Here is a 9,995-nt window from a genome sequence, read left to right as displayed (position 1 = left end):
CCAGGCCCAGGGTCCAGGCCCAGGCCCCGGGTTCAAGCCCAGGCCTAGGGTTCAGGCCCAGGACTGGCACCAAAAAATAAGTAAAGAACGCTTGCTTTCTGTGACACTTTTAAAAGCGGGAGGCTGTTTTTCCAGCCTTTCTCTCTGGCTCTGTGGCTGACAGGAAGAGCAGCCCTGCATTTGTGCCTTGTTGAGTGTTCCTCTCTGCTGTCCATTGGCTCACCATCTAAGCAAGTGTTTCTCTCTGGTAGGCCTCCTTCCCCCCAAGTACATGGCTAAAATAACCACACTTGTTTCCATCAGCACAGGATTCACTAGGAGGGGAAAGTACTTGTGCTTTCCTGTGTACCAGTGTCCTGCAGCAGCTAGCAGCTTCGCAGTGCTTGGCTTCCAAGAGAAGCCAGAGAAACTCGAGTGAGATTTCTGTGGGACGCAGCACTGTCCAGACCTGGGGCGATGCCACTAATGACCGTTTGACCAGAGAGAAGAGAAAAAGAGGGGCGTGACTAAAAGTAGGCGCTTTGCCCAGGAGGAGACCTCTCTCTCTCTCAAGAAGTTTTAGGTAAGCCTGGCACCAGTGGCTCACGCCTGTCATCCAGCCACTCAGGAGGCTGATACCTGAAGATCCCAGTTCAAAGCCAGCACTGGGAGGGAGAGTCCATGAGACTCTTATCTCCAATGAATCGCCAGAAAACTGGAAGTGGTGCTCTGGCCCAAGTGGTAGAGCTCCCTCGCCTTGAACACCGAAGCCCAGGGACAGGCCAGAGTTTGAGCTGCAGCACTGGCAAGGAAAAAGTTTGAGGTAAAGCTAGCACCTCCCAAAGCCCACAGAGGAGTTTTGTTTGTTTTTATTTTGTTCTCTTTTTTGTGAGGGCCTGGCTTCCATCTCTTAGCCTTTTTTTGCTCAAAGCTGAAGCTCTACCACTTGCGCCACACCTCTAGTTAGTTCCCTGCTTTTGGCTAGTTAACTGGAGATAGGAGTCTCAAGAGCTTCCCTGTCTGAGGTAGCTTTGAACCAGCATTTCAGCCTCCTCTCTGAGCGCGCCCGTCCACCCTCCTCACTGGGTAGGGTTAGGGCCCACAGCTGCCCAGCTTGCTGGGAAACCTTTCTAGGTATTGCTATTTACATACACTAATTTGCTTATTTTCTGTTGGTCCGTCGTGGGGCTTGAACTCAGGGCGTGGGCGCTGTCCCTGAGCTTTTTTGCTCAAGGCGAGCACTCTACCCCCTGAGCCGCAGCAGTCTCACGGGCTTTTCCTGCGTGGCTTTGAATTGTGATCCTCTGGGTCTCTGGGATGACCCGCCTGAGCCGCCAGCACCGGGCTTTGCATGTAGGCTGGGATGAAGCGGTAGCTCTGTCACTGGCGTGTTTATTAGTGGTGCTTTCACCTCTGCTTGTTCGCGATCGCTGGTACTGTTTCCTTCCTCACCGCACCTTCTCCCGAGGGCTTGGCCATTCCATCCGGTCTCGGACATCCGGCCTTCCAGCCATCGTCAGTGTGCGTGCGGAGATTTTGAAGTTGATTCTGCATCTTCTTTTTGCTGAGCAGTCTGGATCCTAGTGTTTAACAGGCTGAGTGATCTTGGGTGGGAAAGCCTGGGAGGCATTTTTGGCTCATTGAAAAGGACATAGTTGTTAATCTCTGGCCACAATCTTAAAAGCTTAAATTTTTTTTGAAAACAAAAACACACATGTTCCCTGCCTTCCTAGCCTCTCATTTTCTAGTCAGGACCACGGTGCTCTACTTCGTTTTGTTAGACTTTTTACTTTACCCGGATGCTTATTTAGACCTAATTTTACCTGTATGCAAATCCACAGTGGCTGGGTAGGAATGCACCTCAGGATTTGTTTGTTACTGGCCTGCTCTGTGGCCTCAGGACATTTGCTTCACAACCAGCCACCGTGGAGAAAGTTCTAGCTGAGAAACTTTCACAGGTTTTTCCCCCCTCACTTGCACATACCTACTGGCGACCTCGGTGACCTTGAACAAATTACCTGGTGTTAACACCAGTAATACTTATTACCTACTTATTTCTCACCCTTGCTACAAGATTCAGAAGACACATTCAAATAGATCACAAAGTATATTACAGTTAACTCCAGATCTGTGCAGACTTTGTGCCTTGAAAATATTTTCTTGTGGCACTGGTGGCTTGTGTCTGCAATCCCAACTACACGAGGCTGAGATCTGAAGATCATAGTTCAAAACCAGCCCAGGCAGGAAAGTCTGTGAGGCCTTTATCTTGAAGTAAATACTAGAAAACGGAGTGGAGCTATGTGTGGTTCATGTGGTAGAATGCAAGCTAGCCTTGACCAGAAAACTCAGGAAGAGCATCCAGGCCATGAGGGCCAGCATCAAAAAAGTAAAAAGTAAACATTAAAAAACCTTATTCAGCATATGTTTTACCTCCATTTTGAAAATAAATCTTGATGTAACTGTTGGTTGTGATTAAGAGGAGAGTTGTGATCATTTTCTGCCAGGTTTTATCCATGCTCTGTGTATTTTGTCCTTGGCTTTTGATTACTCAGTTGTGCGTGTGTTTTTCTTTTCTCTCTGTGTGTGCCAGTACTGGGGTTTGAACTTAGGGCCTTGCTTGCTGGCTTATGAGCATTTCTCGCTCATGGCAGGTACTCTACCACGTGAGCCGAGCCTCTACTTGTGGCATTTTGCTGGTTCATTAGAGATAAATGTGTCATGGACTTTCCTGCTGGGGCTGGCTTTGAACCGGAATCCTTCGATCTCAGCTTCCTGAGCACCTGAGATTGTACAGGTGTGAGTTACTGGTGCCTGGCTTTCTTCTACACCGTGTCTCTGCGTTCTGCCAGTGTGAAGGAATTTGTGCTTCCTGAAATTTGAGATTAATGCCTTCATGTAATAGACGTTTCAGATTTGATCTGACTCCTTGCACGCTCAATAATATGTGGCGATTTCATTTAGGCTGATTCATGCCCCAGTGACTTATTTCTTGCTGTTGTTAAATGGTCCATTGTAGAAATAAACAGGGATTTGTTTGTGTGCTTATCTGTTAATGGACATTTGGGTTTGACTCTGGGGCTGATGTATCTTCGCTTTTTCAAAAAGAGGCCAACAGTTTCCAAAAGATAGTCTCACTGACTTATTTATATTTTTGCCAGTAATGGGATTTGAACTCAGCACTTTGCCAGGCTAGCATTATACTGTTCCGCCCCATTTCTCCCTCCCTCCCTCTTTCCATCTTTCCTTCCTTCCTTTCTTCATCCCTCCCTTCCTCCTTCTTCCCTTCCTGTCTTCCTCTTCTTTCCTAGCACTAGAATCTGAACTCAAGGCCTTAAACGGTCCTTGGAGCTGTTCCTCCAGCTTCCTCTTTTTAAAATTCTTTTATTGGGGGGGGGGATTTGAACTCATCAAGGCCTGGGCTTTTGAGTGGTGCTCTACCGGTTGAGCCACACCTCCAGTCCAGCGCTTTTCAGAATAATTAGACAAGGAGTCTTGAGACTTTGTTGCCCGGGCTAGTCTTAAACCTGGATACTCAGATCTGTTTTGTGAGTAGCTGGGGTTACAGGTATGAGCAGCTGGTACCTGACTTTCTGGCTCCTTTCTAGTGACTTTTGAAAAGTAGGAGTTGTTACTTTGGATGAAGCCCAGTCTATGCATTGTGTTCTTTTATAGATTGTACTTCTTTTTTTTTGGGGGGGGGGGGGAGGGTCCAGTCGTGGGGCCTGAACTCTGGGCCTGGGCGCTGTCCCTCAGCTCTTCAGCTCAAGGAGAGCGCTCTACCACTTGAGCCACAGCGTCACTTCCGGCTTTTTTTTTTCTGCTTATGTGGTGCTGGGGAATCGAACCCAGGGCCTCATGCATGCAAGGCAAGCACTCTACCACTGAGCCACCTTCCCAGCCCTAGATTGTACTTCTGATAGCATACTTAAGGAATCTGTTTTTCTGTTTTTTTTTTTTCTAGAAGATTGATAGCTTTAGGTTTTCGATTCAGATCTATACTTGTTTTGTGTAAATTGTTATATGAGGGAGCATCAACGCTTATTTTCTACATACAGAAATCCAGTTCTTTCAACATTGTTTATTAAAAAGAGTATTTTTCCTCTATTGAATTACTTTTTCCCTGTCTCTAAAAATCTGTTTTTATGTTCCTTTCTACTGTACCCATTGACTTTCATAACTAATTACTGCAAACTAAATGAAGAAGAACTAGGTCCAGTTCTTTGTTTGGCTGCATGCTGGGCAGATGTTCTACCGCTTGAGCCACACTTCCAGCTTGTCTTTTTGCTGGTTATATTACAGGTGGAGGCTTTTAGACTTTTCTGCCCAGGGCTGGCTTTGAACTGTGATTCTCTGGATCTCTGCCTCCTGAGGAGTTCAGATTACAGCTCTGAAGCACTGGCGCCAGGCCAAATCCAGTTCTTTTTTTTTTCTTTGATGTTGGTCATGGAAGCTTGAACTCAGGCCTGGCACTGTCCCTGAGCTCTCTCGCACTCTGCGGCTTTGAGTCACAGTACCACTTCGGGGTTTCTGGTGGTTTTAATTGGAGATAAGAGTCTCCACGGCAGCCCAGGCTGGCTTTGAGTCACGATCCTCAGATCTCAGCCTCCTGAGTAGCCAGCATGACAGGCGTGAGCCACAGTGCTCAGCTTAAATCCAATTCTTGGTAGTGTGTTTTTGCCACGTTTACTAAAACTTCCTAAAAAAATCCTTCCGCAGTGTGGAAACTTTCCAGACTTAAACATTCCATCGTCGTTTCCTTTGTCTTTTATTTATTTTCAGTAGTTGTACTGAGGGGTTTCATTTCAACAAGACTTTCCTTTGTATATGCCGATGTTATAAGAATAAACCGAAACTTCCTGTTTGAGAAACTTCAAAGCCTTTAGATGGTTTTCTTCATTTCTCTCTTTGGAAATGCTCTAGCCTAGATCTTCCCCTTTGATTTATTTTTTCTGGTGCTTTTAGTCCCTTTCTTTTGTTATTTATTTACTGACTGACTTACTGACTTATTTTGTGCTGGTCCTGAGGCTTGAACTCAGGGCCCGGGCACTGTCCCTGAGCTTTTTCTCTCAAGGCTGGCGCTCTGCCACTGGAATTACAGTCCACTTTGGCCTTTTTGGTGTTTTGTGGCGAGTTACAGGGTTCTCATGGATTTCCTTCCTGGGCTGGCTTTGAACAGCCATCCTCCAGACCTTGGCCTCCTAAGTAGCTGGCCTTGCAGGCATAACCACAGCGCTCAGCTTGTTTTTTGAGGTAGCTACTGGAGTGAATGCACACTGAACTCACCTGCCTGGCTGTGCTCTGGGGCAATCCTGAGGACCTATTACCTTCAACGATTAATGTCTCGCTCACCATTACGTTACAATTCAGGGTTGATTGCCGCTTACCCGGAAGACCCTCCTGTCCCCCAGACTCTTCTTTCTGTCTGCACAAATCCCTCATCCTCCATCCTGACAGCCTGGCAGCAGTGTGCTGGGGCTCCGGGCTCACCAAGATCGCTTCTAGCATGTTCTTTCTCAGCCAGCTTCATACAGAGGGCGTCGGTTTCTGTTTTTTATTTTTAGTGTGTGTGTGTGTGTGTGTGTTTAACAGCATCTCACTTATCAGGACTTTCTAGAAGCTATCCCTATCTTTATACCTGAGAGAGCCAGATACAGAATTGTAACCCTGCGCTCCAGGGAGATGTGTAGCCCTAACCTAACACAGTTAATTTGTAGCATATTTGCCCTTGGGGCTCTTTCTGTCCTTAGCTGTTGGCTCATCTAAAGTTGAGCTGTGGGTCTTTCCTTTCATGGAGGCCAAGGCTCAAGGCCCTCCCTCACTGGCAGGGAGTCCTGGCACACTCCGAGGCAGCGACTGCACTCAGCGTGGACTTCACCGAGGGGCAGCTGGGGGCCTGGACACTTCTGGTAGTCTCTCTCAGGTCTGTGTCTGCAGTACCTGCTTTTCTTCTTGCCTTTTCTCCATTCTTTTTCCTTTTCCCATTTCTTCTTTCCTTTTTTTTCTTTCTTTTTTGTTTTGTGCCAGTCCTGGGCCCGAACCTGTCTCACATCTCGTGTTCACCACTTGAGCCACAGCTCCACATCCAGCCTTTTTGTGTGTCCTTGGAGATAGGAGTCTCATGGACTTTTCTACCCAGGCTGCCTTTCAAACTGGAATCCTCCAATCTCAGCCTCCTGAGTAGCTGGGACTACAGGCATGCGCCAGCAACAGCAGGCAGAAGTAAGTAGAGCAGAGCTGTGTAATGATGGCATTGCCCGGTCTGAGCCTGGTGTCTGTTCCTGCTCAGGACAGAAGATTCCAGATCTGTTCAGTTACTTCCCTGCTCTTCATCAGAGCACTGTGGGACTTAGCTCTCCACGGCTGTTATCTGTAACGGCAGGCAGTGAACGGGTTCACTGTGCTGTCGGTATTTATGTCTCCACCATCGCCGCACTGTCCGCCCGCTTTCACATGCCCATGAAGCCAGGAACACAGCTCACTAATAAGTTCTCATTCCGGGCATCCGCGGGATGGTGCTGACATCTAGGTTTGAAGGCCCAGAGAGCACATCAGCACTTGAGCAAGCCCAGCACCTGTGGGCACGCCGGTAATCCCAGATGCACAGGAGGCTGAGATCTGAGGATCCCAGCTCAACGTCAGTCCAGCAGGAAAGTCTATGAAATTCCTTATTTTCAAACAATCACCCAGAAGAGGAGCTGTGGCTCACTTAGTAGAGCACCAGCCAGCCTTGTGTGACAAAAGTAAAGGACAGCATCAGGTCCTGAGTTCCTGGGGAAGGAAGGAACAAATGAACAAGCGAACTAAAGAACTTCATCAAATAGTAAGATATTCCAGAAAATGATGTGAGTCCCCAGCAGACAGGAAAGGCAGGATGAGGTCTGATTTGTAGAAAGGTTTCATTGGACCGTGAGGACAGGAGCAATGAGAGCGTGGCTGAGAATCTTGAAGGTGAAGGTACTCATTGCAGTGAGATTTATGATCATAGAGACTGGAAACATTCAGTGGCCGGCACCGGGGCGCTGGTTAATTAAATTGTAATTTGGGCAACAGATGGACTTTTATATAGCCATTAAAAGTTTTTCGTGGTCTGGCACTGGTAGTTCATGGCTGTCATCCTAGCTACTCAGGAGGCTGAGAGCTGAGGATCCTGGTTCAAAGCCAGCCCAGGCAGGAGAGTCCCTAAGACGCTTATCTCCTGTTAACAAGCAAAAAGCTGGAAATGGAGCTGCGATTGAAGTGATAGAGCGCCAGCTTTGAAAAAAAACAGCTCAGGACAGCACCCAGGCCCCGAGTTCAAGCCCCAGGCCCAGCACGCGCACGCGCGCGCGCACACACACACACACACACACAGTCTTCTCACAATTTACTTACCCTAAAAGAGATAAGATGTTCAGTCCAGCTCTCAAAAACCTACAAATCTAGAACCTGTTCCTGTCTGTCTGGTAAACACTGACATTACTATAAGGTGCTGAGCTCGGGTGAATTCTCAAACCACCCCCCTAACATTTTCTTCTATCAAACCTGAGTGAGAAGAAACCCAAATTTCTCTCAGAATAGTGTGAACTATTCTAGATCTTTCCAGTGGAGGAGGTAATTGCGATTTCCATTTGGTACCCTGTCCTTAGCAGGCTTGTTTCTGTGGCTGAGGGACCGGAAAGTGCTAGAAGCCCTCTGAGGCCCGTTGCCTTTTTGCAGCACAGGGCAGAGCGAACAGTAGGCCCTGACCCACTTGGAGGGGGTGGGGAGGGACTGCGTTCATGAAGTCAGGACCTTGCGCTCTCACCTCGCTTTTCCATCCAAGGCAGGTGCTCTACCACTTGGGTTACACCTTCACTTCTGGCTTTTTGGTGATTTAAAAAGTCTGAGAGACTTACTCTCAGGACTTTGTGCCCAGGCTAGCCTCTGTGATCCTCAGATCTTAGCCTCCTAAGTAGCTGGGACAGAGGTGTGAATCACCAGCATCCAGCCCAGAAAACTAGTTGTTCCCCTCACCCCTCTCCCCCCCCAGCCACTTTATGGCCGTATCTTTGATTCTTTTTCTTTTCTTTTTCCTATACCCATTCTGGTACTTGAACTTGGGGCATGGGTGCTGTCCCTGAGCTTTTTAGCTCAAGGCTAACACTCCATTTCTGGACTTTGGCTGGTTCATTGGAGGTAAGAGTCTCACAGTGGATAGAGATCATTTTTTTAGGTAGTATTTACTAGCAAGCCACACAAGGCATCTAGTTTCTAGAACTGGATGGGCTCTGTGTTTAGTGTTCTGACTCATTTCTTGGGAGCATGAACTCACAACAGAGCCAAGCGTGACATGGGCAGGAAAGATCCGTACTCTTCTCTTTGCCATCTGGGTCACAGACTACCAGATCCCTACACTGTTCAAAGAGCGCGACAGTGATGTCTAATGCATTTCCCCAGACCCACATGACAAACCCTACCTTTCACAAACCGTGTAAGCCTGTTTCTAACTTTCACAGAACAGTTAGCAAGATATGGCGTGTCTTTGCCAAGCAGACTAAGGGAACGTTGTCTTCTGTGTGTCTGAAGAAGCACCGGAAGCGTTCTGGTTTGTGAAATTGTCAGCTTCACCTTGAACACGGTGCCCCTTGTATCATGAGAGTTTAGGACAGCCCACATAGCAGCCAAAGTGTCCCAGACTCTGGTACTGAAATAGGTTAAAAAGTAAATTAAAGCATTGAGACACATCTCTTACACTGCTGATGTATTTATCTAGGGAGATTACATTATTCTTTATGCATTCTCTTCTCTGGAAAAAAAATGTGCATCTGTGGACAGGCATGTTAACTTGTGGAGAAAATGGTCTTAATAAGATGCTAGTAGTAGGCTATGAAATCATGTCCACGCAGCCTGCCCATGATGAGCTGGCGCTGTGTCTGATTAGTGCACATTTGCACATAGCTTGCCTTCCTATAGCCCAAAAGTAGGTGAAATTTAGGTGTGGTTTACCTACTGTAGAAAGAATTCAGGTCTAATATTTTATAGATTTCTATTGCTGAAGTAAAACTGAGGTTTGATACCCTGCATCGCTCACATCCATCCATCCACCTGCCTGTCCATCCATCCATCATTCATCCATGCACCCACATCCCATCCACCCATCTATCCATCCACCCGTCATCCACCACCCACCTACCCACCCATCATTCATCTATGCACCCAACCATCCATCCATCCCGCTACCATCCATCTATCCACTTGTCTATCATCTGCCATCCATCTACCATCCACCCATCTATCCATCTACTCATCCATCCACCCACCCATCCATCCATCCTCCAGCCATGCACTAACCATTCAGCCAGCCACTCACACAGCCATCTATCTGTCCATTGTCTGTCCATCCACCCACATCTCCATCCACCCATCTACCATCCATCATCCATCCATGCACCCAACATCCATCCATCCAGCTACCCATCCATTTAGCCACTCATCTATCATCTGTCCATCCATCCATCCACCCATCCATTCATCATCTATCCATCCATCTACCCACTCATCTGGCCAGCCAGCCGGCCACCCATCCCTCCACTCATCTCCCCCGTTCATCCACAGTCCATCTACCCATCCATCCACCCATTCCATCCATCCATCTTTCCACTTACCACCACCCACAAAACACATTAAATAAACTATGGCCCAGTGAACACTATTTACATGCATATACACACAAATATATATAGAAATAGCGTTCACTATAGATGGGTGTGCGTGTGCACGTGCGTGTGCTAGAGTCACAGGAGTGTTCCCGACTCTGCTGGATTGGAACCATGATCCTCAGATCTCAGCCTCCTGAGTAGCTAGGACTGCAGATGTGACCACCAGACGCCCAGCTTAGACTGGAATAGTTCCACCTCAGAGCATGTGCACACTTGTCCTGATGGCTAAATTTTAATTTACGGTTAACCTGTACTTGCTGTTATTCAGAGTTGCCCGAGATGAAACACATTGGATTTTTCCATTCTGTCTTCACATTTTATGCCTTTCTCTCATTTGCT

At 47.4% G+C, this 9,995-nt stretch overlaps 1 protein-coding gene across 2 annotated transcripts in view; it reads left to right on the top strand.

Annotated features, from left to right (window-relative positions):
- Window positions 1–468: 468 nt before the first annotated feature.
- The window catches only part of Rassf8 (Ras association domain family member 8), a 49,278-nt gene continuing 39,751 nt past the window's right edge, over window positions 469–9,995 (top strand). Inside the window, exon 1 of one of the 2 annotated variants that reach the window (XM_042673440.1) lies at window positions 469–562. The gene's annotated coding sequence lies outside the window, so the exon portion shown is untranslated. Of the gene's footprint in view, window positions 563–5,881; window positions 5,900–9,995 lie in introns of those variants that run through there. The other variant, XM_042673441.1, reaches the window with a different exon arrangement.

The sequence above is a fragment of the Dipodomys spectabilis genome, unplaced genomic scaffold (assembly GCF_019054845.1).
Source record: "Dipodomys spectabilis isolate Male_0828 unplaced genomic scaffold, ASM1905484v1 ptg000836l, whole genome shotgun sequence".
Lineage (NCBI taxonomy): Eukaryota > Metazoa > Chordata > Mammalia > Rodentia > Heteromyidae > Dipodomys > Dipodomys spectabilis.
This window is presented reverse-complemented; position numbering and strand designations above follow the sequence as displayed.